We start from the raw sequence: 16,479 nt of genomic DNA, 5'->3' as shown, positions 1-16,479 counted from the left end.
AGTAGTAATTGCTACCTGTCCAAATAGAAGAAAGACTTCCAGAACAGCCTTTCATTTACTGAGTCTATCACCCAACATCTTAATATAAAGGTAAAAGACAAAGGATGGTATAGTGGTATAGACATATTATAATCTTATTATAAGCACAGGTGAATTGGAAAACAACCATATGAAAGGCATGTGGTCATTAACTCTCCCTGAAACTTTTTCCAGTCCTCACACATACAAATTTATAAATTGATAAATTCACAGCAAGACCTAGTCATACTCAAAGTTCTTTCTTATCATAAAAATATTCAGCAAGGTTGCAAAACAATCACAATCACACAACATTTTCACTTTTTTATGGATTTTTCCTGAAATTGATGCATACAAAATATGTTGGTGTATAAAGTTACACATTTTATATAACCAAATTATCAGGATTGACATAACTTTTCCTGGTTAAGTAGATGGATTAAAAAGAAACAGTTTATTCAAACTGTCTATCAAAAGGGCCCAAAGAAAAGAAGTGCTTCACTAATGAAACTTTTATGCATATATATTCATCAGAAATTCTGATTTTAAGATTAATTTAAATAGCCTTCATAGATTACATAGCACAGTTTCAAATTTAAACTTCATTACAATTTTTCTTGTGTAATTAGTTTAGGATTGATTTTGTGTACATTTCTAAAATTATGAAAATCCAGAATTATTTTCAGAATTAAAATGTAATGGAAAGGAAATATCTTATTAGAAGTAAAAAGTCTAGGGGCCTCCCTGATGGTCCAAGGGGTAAAGCACTGCACTATGAAGCAATCTGAAGCCTCTGCAGCAAGAGTTCAATACCGAGCCTGCCGGGGAACTACCCACATGGAGCAGCAGACCTCTCCTGTCTTGCCCACTGCTCCCCTCAGCAGTGTATTTCAGTCAGTCTGCCTGTTCTGTTCCCCACTCTGTCTCTGGTGAATCCTCCCACCACCCCCCGCCTCTGGCCTGTACCCCAGCTCTTGTATGCATATATAAATAAATCTTTAAAAAATAAATAAAAGTTATATGAAAATGCAAAAGATAAAGAATGATCAAAACACTTAAAAAAAGAAATAAAAAGTCTACATAAACACTTGAGTTAGTTTTATACTTTTAAATATTCACACTGTAAAATAAAAATTCACATGATACTTCAATGTTTATATATATGACATCTTTGCAATAACATGGATGGAAATATAGAGAATTATGCAAGATAAAATAAGTCAGAACAAAAAAGATAAATACTGAATGGTGTCACTTACATGAGGACTGTAGAGAAAAAAACAAAGAGTCAGATAAAGGCAAACTAATAATAAACCCTAGAAATCTGACTATGGAACTGAGTCTGCTGAGGGGAAACAAAGTTAGGGGCATAATGGATTATGGTGGTGGATTACGGGTATTAGGGTAGGGGATATAGTGTAGTAACAATATCTCAAGGGGTTGAGCTTTTACCTTCATGATACAAACAATGTCTTATAAAACTATGTTACCTCAATAAAAAGCAAAATAAAGTAATTCATAGGTACAAATTACACATATACAACTGGAAATCATTTTACTCTAAAATAGCTCTTACAAATTGTATGTGTTAATTATACAAAACCAAGATCAAAACCACAATTATGCATGCTTTATGTCTGTTTCCATGGTAAATTAGTTTTAAAAACTGTATTGTCAAATAAATTCTATTAAAATAAGGAACAGAATAACTATGTTAACCACAGTGCATTAAGAAAAATGGAGGTATTCCCCCATCAGCTGCCTGCTAGTGAATTTGTTTGATATATCTAATTACAATTTTCCTAAAATGCTAGTTATAACACAAGAAAAAAGAAAATATAGAATAAAAATAGAAGAAAAACAAATTAATTTAATTCATCTGAATTACTTAATTTGGGAGTAAGTTGTTAAATTATAATGTTAGTTACTTATTAAAATAAGGGAAAAAATCTCAATTTAAAATTTAAAATGCATTGTATATTTTAACCAAGGAATATACAAATAAGTTTACATTGTTTCAACTATGAAATCTTTAAAATTTATTGATTTATCTCAATATTTCATTTTTTTTAATCGAGTATAAAATGGAATATTATTCGGCCACAAGGAATGAAGAAATGTTAAAATTTAAAGTAAATTGGAAAGAGTTGGAGGGGATTATGGGCAGTAAAACAAATCAGAATCACAAAGACAGACATTGAATGTTAAAGACAAACAATAGACATTTACTTGGTTGTATAATTCAAAAAAGCAAAATACTTATAAAAACTCATAGGTACTGATTAAAAAATGTGAGGTTTCTGAGGTGAAGAGTATTAAAGATTGAAGAGGAATAAGTTAGAGGAGTATAAAGAATAGTGATAGGAGAAAAATGAATAAATAAATATACATAAAATAGATATTTTCCTAGATTCTTCAGATAATGTATTAAACTACTTTCTAGTTGTTTAAATTTCCTTTTTATTTTCTGTAAAATATTAAGTTTTAGTTGGTAGTAAAAGTATTTTGAATATAAATGGCATAAATTTTCATAATTAAGATTTTGAAGGATTTACAATTCAAACCTACACCTACAACTTTTCAAGGATAGCTCATTTTTCATTGTTCCATATGTAGTTCATTATACTGACCTACACATGACACCAACTTGAAGGAAGAGCTGTAAAAATACACCTACTTAGGTAAAGAGAAACATCACATTTAAAATTACATATAAGTTCAAGAAGGTTATATTGGAAGAGCTGTGAAGAATAATTTGAAATATTAAAATAGGTCAAGAATAGGATATTATAAAAGAAAATAATTTTTATCTTTTTATGTGATTTCCTTGACAAGTTTAAAGCCTGAAAAAATGGCCAATCTAAAAAGTCTACACAATCACATAAATTGAATTTGTATTTTAAAATTTACCCATACCTAAAGAGAAAACATCAAACCATCAATTTTATGCTCAGCAGTACTGAAACTATGAATTCTCCCCTCACTGATTTAATAACTCATTTCCTATTTTTCTGTGTCAGTTATGCTTTTTTTAAAGATTTACTAATTTATGTATACAAGAACTGGGGTACAGGCCAGAGGACTCACCAGAGACAGAGTGGGGAACAGAACAGGCAGATACATTGAAATACACTGCTGAGGGGAGCAGCGCACAAGGCAGGAGAGGTCTGCTGTGCCATGTGGGTATTTCCCTGACTGGGGATCGAACTTGTGTTGCAGTGGCTGCTGATAGCTTCATAGTGGTGTGTCTTAACCCTTTGCGACACCAGAGAGGCCCTATGCTTTTTTCTTGAGCATTTATATACCTCTAAATTTTACTGACTAAAATGCCTAAATTTTAAAGTTTTTAATTTTACAGTAGTCACTGAATTTCATGATTATAAATGTTATTGTGTTAAATTATCTTAAATAATAATTAAAAGTATTATTTTAAATAATAATTAAACATGCATTTACGAAATCTTGGGTCACAGATCTTTTAATACAACTGGGGATGAATCAAAGTTGCCATCTAAACCCTCCAATATAAATAAGCGTTCTTGAAGACTGAACATTTTTTATAGTTTTATGCAAAGTTACTATGTGTAGAATAACATTTTAGTGGTAAATGAGTAGTAATCAACAATAAAAAGCTAATGCAAATTAAAAACATGATTGTCTTCTCAGCAGAACAACTCCTTCCTTTTTTTCTTTTTTGAGAAGTCAAGAAAATCTGATAATCCAGTCTCAGTAAGAACTGAAGAAGGTTTTACATGTACAAGATTATCATCAATGAATTTTTAAAAAGCCAGGAAAAGACATGTATTAGATTATTGCACTTGTGAATTTAGTGTTAAATGCCAGAAGAAATAATTTGCAGAATTTAACATTAGATATGCTAAGAAAGTCCATGGATGGAATCCAAACAAATCACGTAAGAGTCATCTACCCAATAACCAGAAAGCTAGTAATAATGGATTCACTAGTCCTAATGGATAATCCCCTCTAATGGTCATTTCACGCTCAATATTTCAAATAAAAAATCTTTAGTTATCCAAGAGATTGCATATATTACTCACAGGGGAATTTTCAGAGATAGACTAATTTTTTTGTTTGTTTTTCTCTAGTCTGTGTGGAACTGGACTATAAAAGATCACATTACCTACTGGAAACAAGAAGCTACAGTTTCTTTACTAAACTGGCTAGAGTATTTGTAATTTTCTAACTTCACTATGAGAATTTTGTCAATTATTACATGAAAAGTTATGGAAATACCTCCCATAGTAGATACGGAGCTATATGCTATGCAATAAAACATTTAATTGCCTAGACTCGGTTTAATTTTTATTAGGATGATAATTACATTATAATTATTTGGTTCTGTAACTGAATGTGAATGTATAGATTTCTTTGAAATGTTTATAAGTGAACAAGTCTCCTAAAACAGTTCTAAATTAGCAAAGTAAACTTCACAATAAAAAAATAACTGAATGATTTGCTAAAAATAGCTCACATTTGTGTTATTTATGGAAAGAGTTTTTTAGGTGAGGACAAACAAGAACCTAAGAAATACAGACACAGCCTCAAGTTTTCAGAGCAAAGAAAGTAAAAAATCTATATCATCTGAAGGAAAAAAAGGATTGCAACTAATTCGGGAGAGAAATTTCAACACTCAAAAATAACTTCTGAATTATCTTCTAATTATCCATCAAATAAGAGCAAATTGATGTTTACTTGTTCATTTGTTATTATATGACTATTTTTAAAAATTTTTAATTGAAAAGAGGAAGCACATAATATACTATAAAGGATGTCATTTAAGTTGAGTACCCCCTGGGGAAGGTTGAGAGCATGAATATTCTAACAGGCATTTAATCAGACTACAACAAACTTATTTCATTTTAAATGCTACATATGTCAATTCATTATTTATCGGTACATTGAAGGAACTTTGAAGGCTAGAATTACATTAAGCATTTTTTAGAAGAACTACATTAAGTATTTTGCAATATAAATGATAATAAGGTCATAGAATTCTGAATCCTAAAGCAGGATAAAAGACATAACTACACCACTGAGAATGCCTTTTTCAGCACTCTGGACAGTCATTTAATTCCCTCTGAATAATGCTGATTGAGATGGATCACGGCTTCACCTTTTGATTTGTCATCCTCCCTTTCTCCTTTTTTCCCTCCTCCCACCTCTCTCCTCCTTCTCACTCCTTTTTTCAGCAAATGCTTACTGATTGCCCTTTCAGCCTTGCTAAATATTGGTCAGGAAGATAAAGACAGACCTAGTTTTTACTTCCTTGATTTTAGTATGGAAGATAGAAAATCAACCAAATTACAAGTATATTTAAGACAGCATAATGAACACTACAAGATGACCAATTAGCATTATTTAACTTGATACCTGCAGGTAAGATATATGTAGACAAAAAGGATAGTCAATATGTTCTTTCCAAGCTCTCATGCTGTCTTTGTTCTTTCTTTCCCTTGGGTTTTTTTTTTTTTTTTTTTTTTTTGGTTTTTCCTCCCATTTGATTTAATCATCTGATTTAATTTGAAGAGTCAACACGTTTAATAGCATTTATGTCTGGAGACTTCTCATTTTTTTCTTATGGGAAATTTAGAGCAGGTATGTATACATTTTGTGTGACACTATTTCAAATATTCAATGAATTTGTCATATCTCCCCTGTTTCCATTTTTCAGCTTGCTGGGGCTATCATAGCAAAATCCCACAGACTTGCTGCCCAAACAAAAGAAAGTCATTTTCTTATAGTTCTTGAGGTTGATATCCAAGAGGAAAGCTACGGTCAAAGTGTGGACAAGTTTGGTTTCTTCTTCGGCCATTATCCTTGATTCACATATGGTTAGTTGTTTTCTTGATTCTTTTTCCTCTCATAGACTTCACTCTGCATACATTTGTTTCTTTGTGTATCCAGATTTCTTCTTCTTACAATGACACCAATCATTTAGGGTGAGGGCCCCTTCCTAAGGGCCTCATTATAAATGATGACATCTGAGGAACTGGAGATTAAGACTGCAACAATGAATTTTGGAGGGACATAATTCAGATCAAAACACTACTCTTAAATTTCTCTCCTGCATCATGATACTTCCTCAATTCTTTCAACTATTTATGTTAGGTTTTTAAGAATTTTTCCACCTCAATGAAGTGACATCTTCTAGATATATTTTTACTTGCTCAGGTCTCTCATGTATATAAAACTATACATAGAAATCTAAACAATACAGATGATTGATGAGGGATTAGGAAGATTGTTACTCCTGTACCACAGTTACATTTTATACAGCAAGGGTACAGATGCTACTTCAGTCAGAGTTTATTTTGAATTCTTTATCAGCAACAAAAGATATAAAAGATCAGCAAGTCATTTGGCTTCATCCAGAAAACAGCAAGTATACCAACATCATGTGGAGTGTGTAATGATTTTGTAATACCTTCCTTTGGGCTTGGTGCATCATGAATATGCAAAATTTAGATGCTTTTCCACTTTATTTCTCCTTCCCTAGTATTGCTGCAGGTGTACCATGATGTTTCCCTTAATAATTGTGACCAACTCCTCCATATTTCCTATCTTATTTACATAGTCAAGACTTCCTAATCTCAATCATATTCAGTTCCTTTTTTAAATATAAGGGCAAACATTTATTTCCCCCATTATTATACCAGAATTTAATCCTAAGATTTATTTTTGATATTTATATTATTACACAGAGATTATATGAATACTAATAAAAGTGTGTAAATATAAAGATTTCTACATGTACATTGCATATATGTGTCCATTTATAAAAGTATGTAGACATACACACGTGAGAGATCTGTATATGTGTGTATATACATAAGATCATGATCTAATTTTTCATAGCTTTTGATGCAGTTTGAACAAGTTCCTATTTTTTAATTTTTAAATATTTTAATTTAAAGTAACATTGTACTGTAACATACATAAGTTTCAGGTGTGCATTGCCGAAAATCAACATGGGTATATACTACATTGTTTAGTGGTGAAAATTTAATTATTTCCTTCATATGCCATTGATTATTTTACATAACTTACCCCCCTTCCACTTCACTTCTGATAACTCACTTCATGAGTTTGTCTTAAGTGTGACTTTTTTCATTTAGTTTATCTTTTTGTTTTCTCTATATACCACTTGAGTGAAATCATATGGTATTATTCCATTTCATTTGACTTATTTCACACTATACGTGGTAACTTCTAGGACTATCCATATTGTACAAATGGAATGAACTCATCTATTCTTTTAAATAGTTAAATTGCATTTCATTGAATACATGTACCACATCTTTATCTAATCATCTGTTGATGGGCATTCAGACTGTTTTCAGGTCCTGACCACTATAAGTAATGTTGCAATAAATATGAGGGTGCATAAAGCTTTTTAAATTTTAGTATTTAGTTTTAGTATTATTTAAATACCCAGAATTGGTATAACCGGATTATTCTTTGCAGAACCTCCATACTCCTTTCCATAATAGCTGTAACACCAATAGTGGACAATAGTTTCCTTCCCTCCACATTCTCTGCACATTTTGCTATTTCTTGTCTTTTTGATGATAGTCATGCTAATAGGAGTGAGGTGATATTTCATTGTTATTTTTACTTAAATTTTCTTAAACAATAATAGCTAGTTAACATCTCTTTATTTTTTTTAAACTTTTTTTTTTTAAGATTTATTTATTTATTTATACAAGCACTGGGTACAGTCAGAAGTGCGGGAGGGTGAGAGAATTCACCAGAGCCAGAGCGGGGAACAGAACAGGCAGAGTGACGAAATACACTGCTGAGGGGAGCAGTGGGCGTGGCAGGAGAGGTTTGTCGCGCCATGTGGGATCCTCGCCCAGTGGCCAGGGATCGAACCGGCGCTGCAGAAGCTGCAGGCATCTTCGCAGCCCTTCGCTTAACCACTGAGCCAGCAGGGGAGACCCAGTTAACATCTTTTTAGATGCCATCTTTACATTGGTCATCATATGTCCTCTGGAGGAGTACCAATTCATATTCTCTGACCATTTTAGATATTGGGTGGTTTGGTAACTTAGTGTTGAATTTTATGACTTCTTTCTATATTTTGCATATTAATCTTTACCAGATGAATACTGCACACTTATCTTTTCCCATCTGCAGGGTATCTTCTAGTTTTGCTGATAGATTTTTTTTTTAAAGATTTATTTATTTATTCATACAAGCACTGGGTACAGTCAGAAGCGCGGGAGGGCGAGAGAATTCACCAGAGCCAGAGCGGAGAGTAGAATAGGCAGAGTGAGGAAGCACACTGCTGAGGGGAGCAGCGGGTGGCAGGAGAGGTCTACACGCCATGTGGGACCCCCACCCGGTGGCTGGGGATCGAACCGGTGCTGCAGAGGCTGCGGGCAGCTTCGCAACCCAGCGTTCAACCGCTGCGCCACTGGGGAGGCCCTTGCTGATAGATTTTTTTTTTTATTATAAATTTTATTTTTATATTCCCCATACAATTGCAATCCCCTTATTTTGACCCCAATCCCCCCACTCCCCGACCCCCACCCCCCAGAGAGTGTCTCTGGTTCATAGTTGTTAGTTGATTTTGATTTTCACTTTCTTATAGTTATTTTTTTTCCTGGTCCTTATTTAAGTTTTCTAGATTCCTGCTATGAGTGAGACCATCCGGTATTTTTCTTTCTGGCTTATTTCGCTGAGCATGATCCCTTCCAGCGCCATCCATGTTGCTGCAAATTGCATGTGTTTATCTTTTTTGAATGCTGAGTAATATTCCATGGTGTATAAAAATATGGAATGTTTCACGAATTTGCGTGTCATCCTTTTTAAAAGTATTTACCATGCTATGGTGTCCCATTCATCTATTTTGCTTATGATTTCCCCAAAATTGGAATCAAGTTCCTAAACACATCTCCAGGCTGATGTCAAGGAGCCCATTGTATTAATTTTCACTTATGTACATTATATTTTCTTTTAGTAGGTCTTAGAGTAATGTCTTTACCCCAAGTCTTTCATGTATTTTTTGTGTGTGGTATTTGCTAGTATTCTACTTTCATTATTTTGTATATGGTTGTCCAGTTTTCTCAACACCATGAAATGAAAGAGAAAGTTCCCTTTTATTTTCTAGATCGTTGTGAGATTTTAGGAAAAACTGGTGGTTATTTTGTTGATCTTAATATTTAAAATGGCCCTTCATACCCACTTGGTCATGACATATAAATCCATTTATACATTATTACATATCATTTGCTAACAATTTGCTAACAAATTCAAAAAGATTAAAATCATTCCAAATATCTTTTCTGGCCACATTTGAATCAAAATGGAAATCAATAATAAGGAGACATGATGGCTAAATGTCACTGGGTAACTTGTATGGCATCAAGAACACAAAATGGTAAATAAAAACTAAATGAATATGAATAGGGTTTTTAATTATTAATATATTAATAATGATACTTTGTACTTTGCAGATCTTAGATTATTAAACTTTACAGGAACTTGGGAGCATATGTACTATTATCTATGTTAGGAAAGCTAGGCAAAACAAATATTGTAAAGTTGTGAACCAGCCTGCTATACATACTCACATGTGAATTTGCCAGGGAAAATAAAGGAAATATTCATTTTGTCTCCAAAGAATGCATGGCTCAAAGTGGATTTAGGATGCTATATAAATATCCAGTGTTCAAGTCTGGAACTAAACATTCTGGTTTGGAAATTTGCTTCACTAATCAGTAGGCTGGGGGTTTTGGGCAAATCAATTTACCTGCATGTGCCTCTGAGTTATTATTTGAGAAACAGGCAAGATAGAGCTGCAGACACATAGATCAATGGATCAATACTTGCAAATCAATAGGAAGAGTGTGTGCTACTGAGTAAAGAAGACTATAATTAGTCTATAATTTTTCATATAGTTAATTCAGATAAATTTAAGTGAAGAATAAATGTACTTGTTAGAAATGGTAAAAAGAAACACTTTCTACTGTCTGTTACATACTTTAAACCTATTATGTCATTTTCCACTTATATGAATTGCTTGCTAATAATACATTCTCTCTGCCCATCCAAATACTACTTCTATAATTGTCAAATCCCTCCATTGTGCTTTTTGTCCAACAACTACTCTATTTCATTATCCTGAATTGATTAAAATCCTACAGCACAAATAGTCTAAATTTTGTCCTATGATTTTTAACTGTTACTTACATAAATTTCTGGTTTTCCAACTTTTTCATACATTTTCCCCCATTTAACTTTAAAGTAGGACCTCTGAAGTTAGAATTCTATTCTTTTACTTATATTCTCTCAGAATTTCTTTCACATGTGGAAATGGACTATGATTTGATGACTAAAGTCTACTAAAGTCATCAAGTGACTTTCACATATAAAATAATGAGTTATCCAATGCAAATATCTAGATCCATACATTTTTAACTGAGAGATTGATAATTTATATATCAATCATTACATAGAAATCATTATATAACACACATGATGTATATATTACCATAAATGCATGGTGATATATATCAGTAATTGAAATATAGATTGTAAGTAATATACATAAACACATCTATTACATACATGTTTTATGCAGGTTATTTAGGTATATGTAGTCTGAATATATTACATGCATATGTGTAGAATAAATAGAAAATTATGTTCAAGATATGAAAACTATTATACAACAGTGTGACATAATAAAAATAGAATTTCTGATATTAAAAATTATGCTGTTCTAGGGCCTCCCCGGTGGCGCAGTGGTTGAGCACTGGGTTGCGACACTGTCCGCAGCTTCTGCACGCCAGTTGGATCCCCGGCTGCCAGGTGAGGGTCCCACATGGTACGCAGACTTCTCCTGCCGCCCACTGTCCCCTCAGTAGTGTATTTCGTCACTCTGCCTGTTCTGCTCTCCGCTCTGGCTCTGATGAATTCTCTCACCCTCCTGTGCCTCTGACTGTACCCCATGCTTGTATAAATAAATAAATAAATAAATAAATAAATAATAAATAAATAAATAAATCTTTAAAAAAAAATGCTGTTCTATGGCTGTGAGTCTACATTAACCAACCACTAAATACTAGGATCTCTTAAGTTCACTGAATTGTTTTTCACATGAACATGTTTCCCTGTCTACACATTTATGTGTGTTCAGAAAAATGGTCATTGGTGTCTCTTAAGAAAGTGTTATTGCAGTCTATCAAATCAGTATGTTTATTTGATTTATAAGCTCATTTCTCATATTGGGTGATAATTTTGTCTCCATCATTGACAGAATAAAACTTTTAGTGCTTTGGTTAAGAAATTTTAACATGCTATATAAAAGTGTCTTATAAAACAATATATTCAACTGAAATTTTCAACTCAATTGGATAATATATTCTTATTATGAGGAGAAAATTGCTTATGATTCAAATAAAATTGCCCATCATCACTATAGATTTTCTCTACTGTGATTCACATCCCCATCATCCTGGTATAGTATTCTGCCCACTATCTAATTATATTGAAAAAAAAAAACTTTCAGAAAATTCCTACATAATGAACTTATTTTTGATATTAATCTATAGAAAAAAATAACAAAGCCATACTCAGTAATTGTCTCTGAAGCATAATACAATATCAGCTTGATTGAATATACCACAATGACCTATTATAAAACCTAAAGCATAATTGAGGATTGTCCTGCTCTCAAACTATTTAGACAATATGTTACCAAATATGAAACACACAGCTCTGTTCAGTATATCAGACAAGAATGCTCACTTCCATATTAAAATACACCAAAACTCTGCCTAATATATCAATTAAAATATCAATAAAAATATTTGCATTTAAAAGCAAAAATCTATTTTTAAAAAAACTTCAAAATTTGAAAAGGAGGCTTTTTCTTGCTATCATTTATTTTAAATACATCAAAAGTAAAGAAAAATATGTATAACTTTTGAGAAAATACAATCTCAGGATATATATGGGTTATAATATATAAGCTCAGGTGATATATAACTACCATTATGTTACACATTCACAGAGCTGGAGAGTGATGAAAAGATTGTTTTTAGTGTGGAAATCTTCAGCTAAATCTTTAGTGTGGATAGCTCAGTAAAATTATTCTTAAAATATTAGGTGAGACCTCCCTGGTCATGCAGGTGGTTGAGTGCAGCACTGTGAAGCTGTCCGCAGCCTTTGCAGTTCGGGTTCAATCCCCACTGGCCTAGGAGATACCCACTTGGCGCGGTAGACCTCTCCTGTCTCGCCCGCTGCTCCCCTCAGCAGTGTATTTCGTCAGTCTGGCTGTTCTGTTCCCCGCTCTGTCTCTGGTGAATCCCCTCACCCTCCCGCACATCTGGCCTGTACCCCGGTTCATGTATAAATAAAAACAAAAATCTTAAAAAAAAAATAGGTAGTCACCAAGGGACAGTGGTTTTTAGAAAAGGTTAGCAGCCAAGAGTGGGGCTCAGTTGTGGTAGAAAGGAAGTGAACCAAGACAGGATATTTTCATGTCAAGTGGTGCCTGATGAAATGTAAAATGAGTAATAAAGGTATTTAATGTTAACATATTTTCTGACTTCACTGCATCTCTTATATCAATGCTCCATAATTTAACTATCATCTTCACCACATCCCTATTGAAAACTTTAGAGTTGTTAAATATTTGCTTGGAGTTCATAGGATTTCCATAATATGAAGTGGGGATAACTTGTAATCATGATAGCAAGAGCGGATACATTTTTAATTCTATCATTTTTTAAATATATTTAGATTAAGGGTATATATGCAGGTATATCTTTATCAAGAAAAGATATTTGTACTATTATAAGGTCAGGTTAAATTTCAAAGGCTGTCAAATGACCAACTTAACAGAAAGATTTGCAAAGTATCAAATTTTTTTTTTGTGCAGACTGATCATTTTAATCTTAATATATTTAGAAGAAAACTTAGTCTTTAAATTTTAATAGTGAAAATTAAACTATGTGGCATAATTTGTGCATTTTGATCTGTGCAGTCTAATTATTTGTTCCACCATTTTCATAGCCATAAATAGGAAAACAGCTCAGATTAATAAGACAGGAGGCTTTCTTGCATGACAAGTTTCTGAAAATCACTCTAGATTCAGGAATAGTTCAGGCTCATTTATTTTCCTAGTGTCCCTTGCTCCTGTTGGAGTAACTATTATCTTCCTGGCTCACGCAGTTACCTAACAAACAATCCTAGCCACTGTCTGAGGAATGGCGGATTTCAATGGAGGACTGACCTTGCCGAACTTCACAGCCTCCTCAGACTTGCTAGAAAAACCTTTTTACAACTGCTGGGCTTTAAACCCAGATGCTTTGCCACCCTCTGGATCTAATTAGGCAAACTTTATATATATTTACATATTCAATTCAACTTTAATTCTATTTAATTGGCTTTGGCTATCTAAAAGCTGCATGAAGCAAAGCATTTCCTCAAAGGGATACATCATTTCGGTTACTTCTCAAACTCCATCGAAGCCTCCTCTTAACTCATAGTTTTATGCACTTGATGTGAACAAAGGGGTAAAATTTAGGGCTCTGCAGTATTAGTTAGAAGGAAGTCCTTGTAAGTACTTAGATGAATAATGCAAATCACCTACAATGAAGCAGTTATTCAGTATTTCCTGGCCTTGGTAGCTCAAATGATGTTGAACCACATTCATTGACTGATGATAAGTTGTGAGTGTAATGAAGTCAAATCAAACATATATAAGAAGAGATATTTGAAGTAATATTTTAATTAACTCTGACATAAGCCTACTAAGCAGGTGTCTATAAAAGGAAACAGGCAAATGCTTTCTCTCTTTCCCTAACAAAATGGAATCATGACTAAGGCATAATATATCCAGATTCAATATGTTGTACTCCAAATTCTCAGAAAGCCTTTGTAGAACATAGCCTTTTGTTATATTATGATATAATATAATAATATATATTATGATAGTAAGAATTGAGGAATTTGATGCAGAAATATAGGCCTTATCTACTGATCTGTTCATCATTGCAATCATTAGGCTGCTGTTAAACTTCAGCCCTGTCACCTAATATATGTTGCCAATAAAATTAAATGGCAGATTTTACAATTTAGAAAATATATAGAGTGTGTTGAAAGTTACTATGTGCCCACCCATTCATCCCTTTCTCCCACTTAAACCAGGACAGTTGCTAATCATTCTATTATTGACTCCACAGTCTTACTTTTTCAAGATGTCATATATTTGGACTCATACAGTAGGTAGTCTTTCAAATTACCTTTTTTCACTTAGTAACAAGCATTTGAATGTCTTTAATCTCTTTTCCTGGTTTTATAATAGCTCATTTATTTTTAGTATCTAATAATTTACACTTTCTATAGGTATTACAGTTCTTCAATTCACTTAATGAAGGACAAATTGGTTGCTTCTAAGGCATGGCAATTATGAATAAAGATGTTATAAATATCCATGTGCATGGTTCTGTGTGGATTACAGTTTTCAATTCTTTTGGGTAATTGTTAGGTTATATAGTAAGAGTGTATTTAGTTTTATAGGAAATTTCCATACTATCCTCCAAAGTGACTATACCATTTTGTATTCCCACCAGCAATGCATGATCGTAACTGTGCTCCACAGTCTCTCCAGTATTTGGGGTTGTCAGTGTTCTGAATCTTGACAATTCTAATATGTTTGCAGTGGTATTGCACTGCTTAAATTTGCAATTTCCTGATCACACAGGATGTGTAGTAAGTTTTCACCTGAAGAATTAATTGACTTCTCCAACCCCACATATTGAATCAATGAAGAAAAGAAGATGTTTCTCTCTCCTCTCTATTTCATCTGCTCACCTATATTTGTTTAAGACAATTAAGTTTTTATATCCTTCCTTTAACTGAGCACTCAAATACTATATAAGCCTTTATAATAAAGGAGACAATTAAGAAAGTTGTTTCTTTTTAATAAGACTTCAGAAAGTTAATGTAAACTAAGGGAAAAAAGAAAGATTTCTTTTTACTTGCTTTCATTAACGCTTCCTAAGAAGATAGCATTGTCATGTCTAAGAACTTTAAAGGTCTCACAGAACTTCACAGATATTAGGACATGTTACCTATCATAGAACTATTAAAAGTAACTATTTTAGAATATAATTAGAAAGGAGCAAAATATGCATGATTAATTTCTTTTTCTTTTTTTTTTAAGATTTATTTTATTTATTTATTATATAAGCACTGGGTACAGTCAGAAGCACGGGAGGGTGAGAGAATTCACCAGAGCCAGAGCGGGGAGCAGAGCAGGCAGAAGGACCGAAGTACACTGCTGAGGGGAGCAGCGGGCGGCAGGAGAGGTCTGCGCGCCATGTGGGACCCTCCTCTGGTGGCCGGGGAGCAGCCGGGGATCGAACCGCTGCAGAGGCTGCGGGCAGCTTCGCAACCCAGCGCTCAACCGCTGCGCCACCGGGGAGGCCCTATGCATGATTAATTTCTCTTGAATGTTTCATTGGCTGTACAAACTGATTCAATATTGTTGGAAATTTTTTAATAGTAACTTAAAAATAATTGCTGATATTAATAAGCTACAATGCTTACAAAATAGTTTGAATAACCCAATAATCAAAACCATAAAGAGGAATAGCAATTATTTTCTACTTGTCTCATTTACATATACTACATTCTATAGCCCTAACAATAAGCAGTATTTACAATGTTGGCACTGCCATTACAACACTGAGAATATAGGTAGACATCTGGAACATATATAAAATGAATTTGAAAAAAACGACAAAGCAGCTTAGGACCAGGAGAGAAAACTATGGTAATTCAGAGCAGAGAGTGATTATAACTCACTTTCTTTTAAAAACAGTTATTCTCAAAATGTGATTACCCAGATCATCGATTTTGAAGCTTGTTAGAAATGTAAAATATCAGTCCTCAGCTTAGTCTACTGTGTCAGAACCTCTGGAAGCCATTTTTCCTTTTTCAAGAATTTCAGATGATTATTCTAAGATAGCTAAAGTTTGACAGAACCTGTGCTCAAACGCACAGGAGAAGTATAAAAACTTTGGAAAGTTGTGAACATCAGTGGAAAGAATTTCGATTACATTCATAAGAATTAGAAAAGTTTAACTTAAATGTTTTGAATGGAAGATTTATATGTATGTATAAATACACACACACACACACACACTACATCACTCTTCATTTTTGTTCATTGTGTGCTTGTATACTTCTCTTTCATTGTATTCCCTGTAAAAGTCCCACCACCAATTCACCCATGCACCATCACCATAGTCCCTTGTGCTTTCCTCTCCCCTGTTTTGATTCCTCTACCTACCCCTCCCTTGCAGAATGTCTCTGATTTATATTTGCCTGCTAATTTTGTTTTTATTTATTTATTTTTTTCCTGATCCCTTATTTGGTTCCCCTATATTTTTCCTATAAGTGAAACCATCTTATATTTTCCTT

The sequence above is a fragment of the Talpa occidentalis genome, unplaced genomic scaffold, assembly GCF_014898055.3.
Source record: "Talpa occidentalis isolate TD23 unplaced genomic scaffold, MPIMG_talOcc4v2.1 talOcc4.2, whole genome shotgun sequence".
NCBI classification, from domain to species: domain Eukaryota; kingdom Metazoa; phylum Chordata; class Mammalia; order Eulipotyphla; family Talpidae; genus Talpa; species Talpa occidentalis.
The sequence above is the reverse complement of the archived record's forward strand: the minus strand, read 5'-3'. Positions refer to the sequence as shown.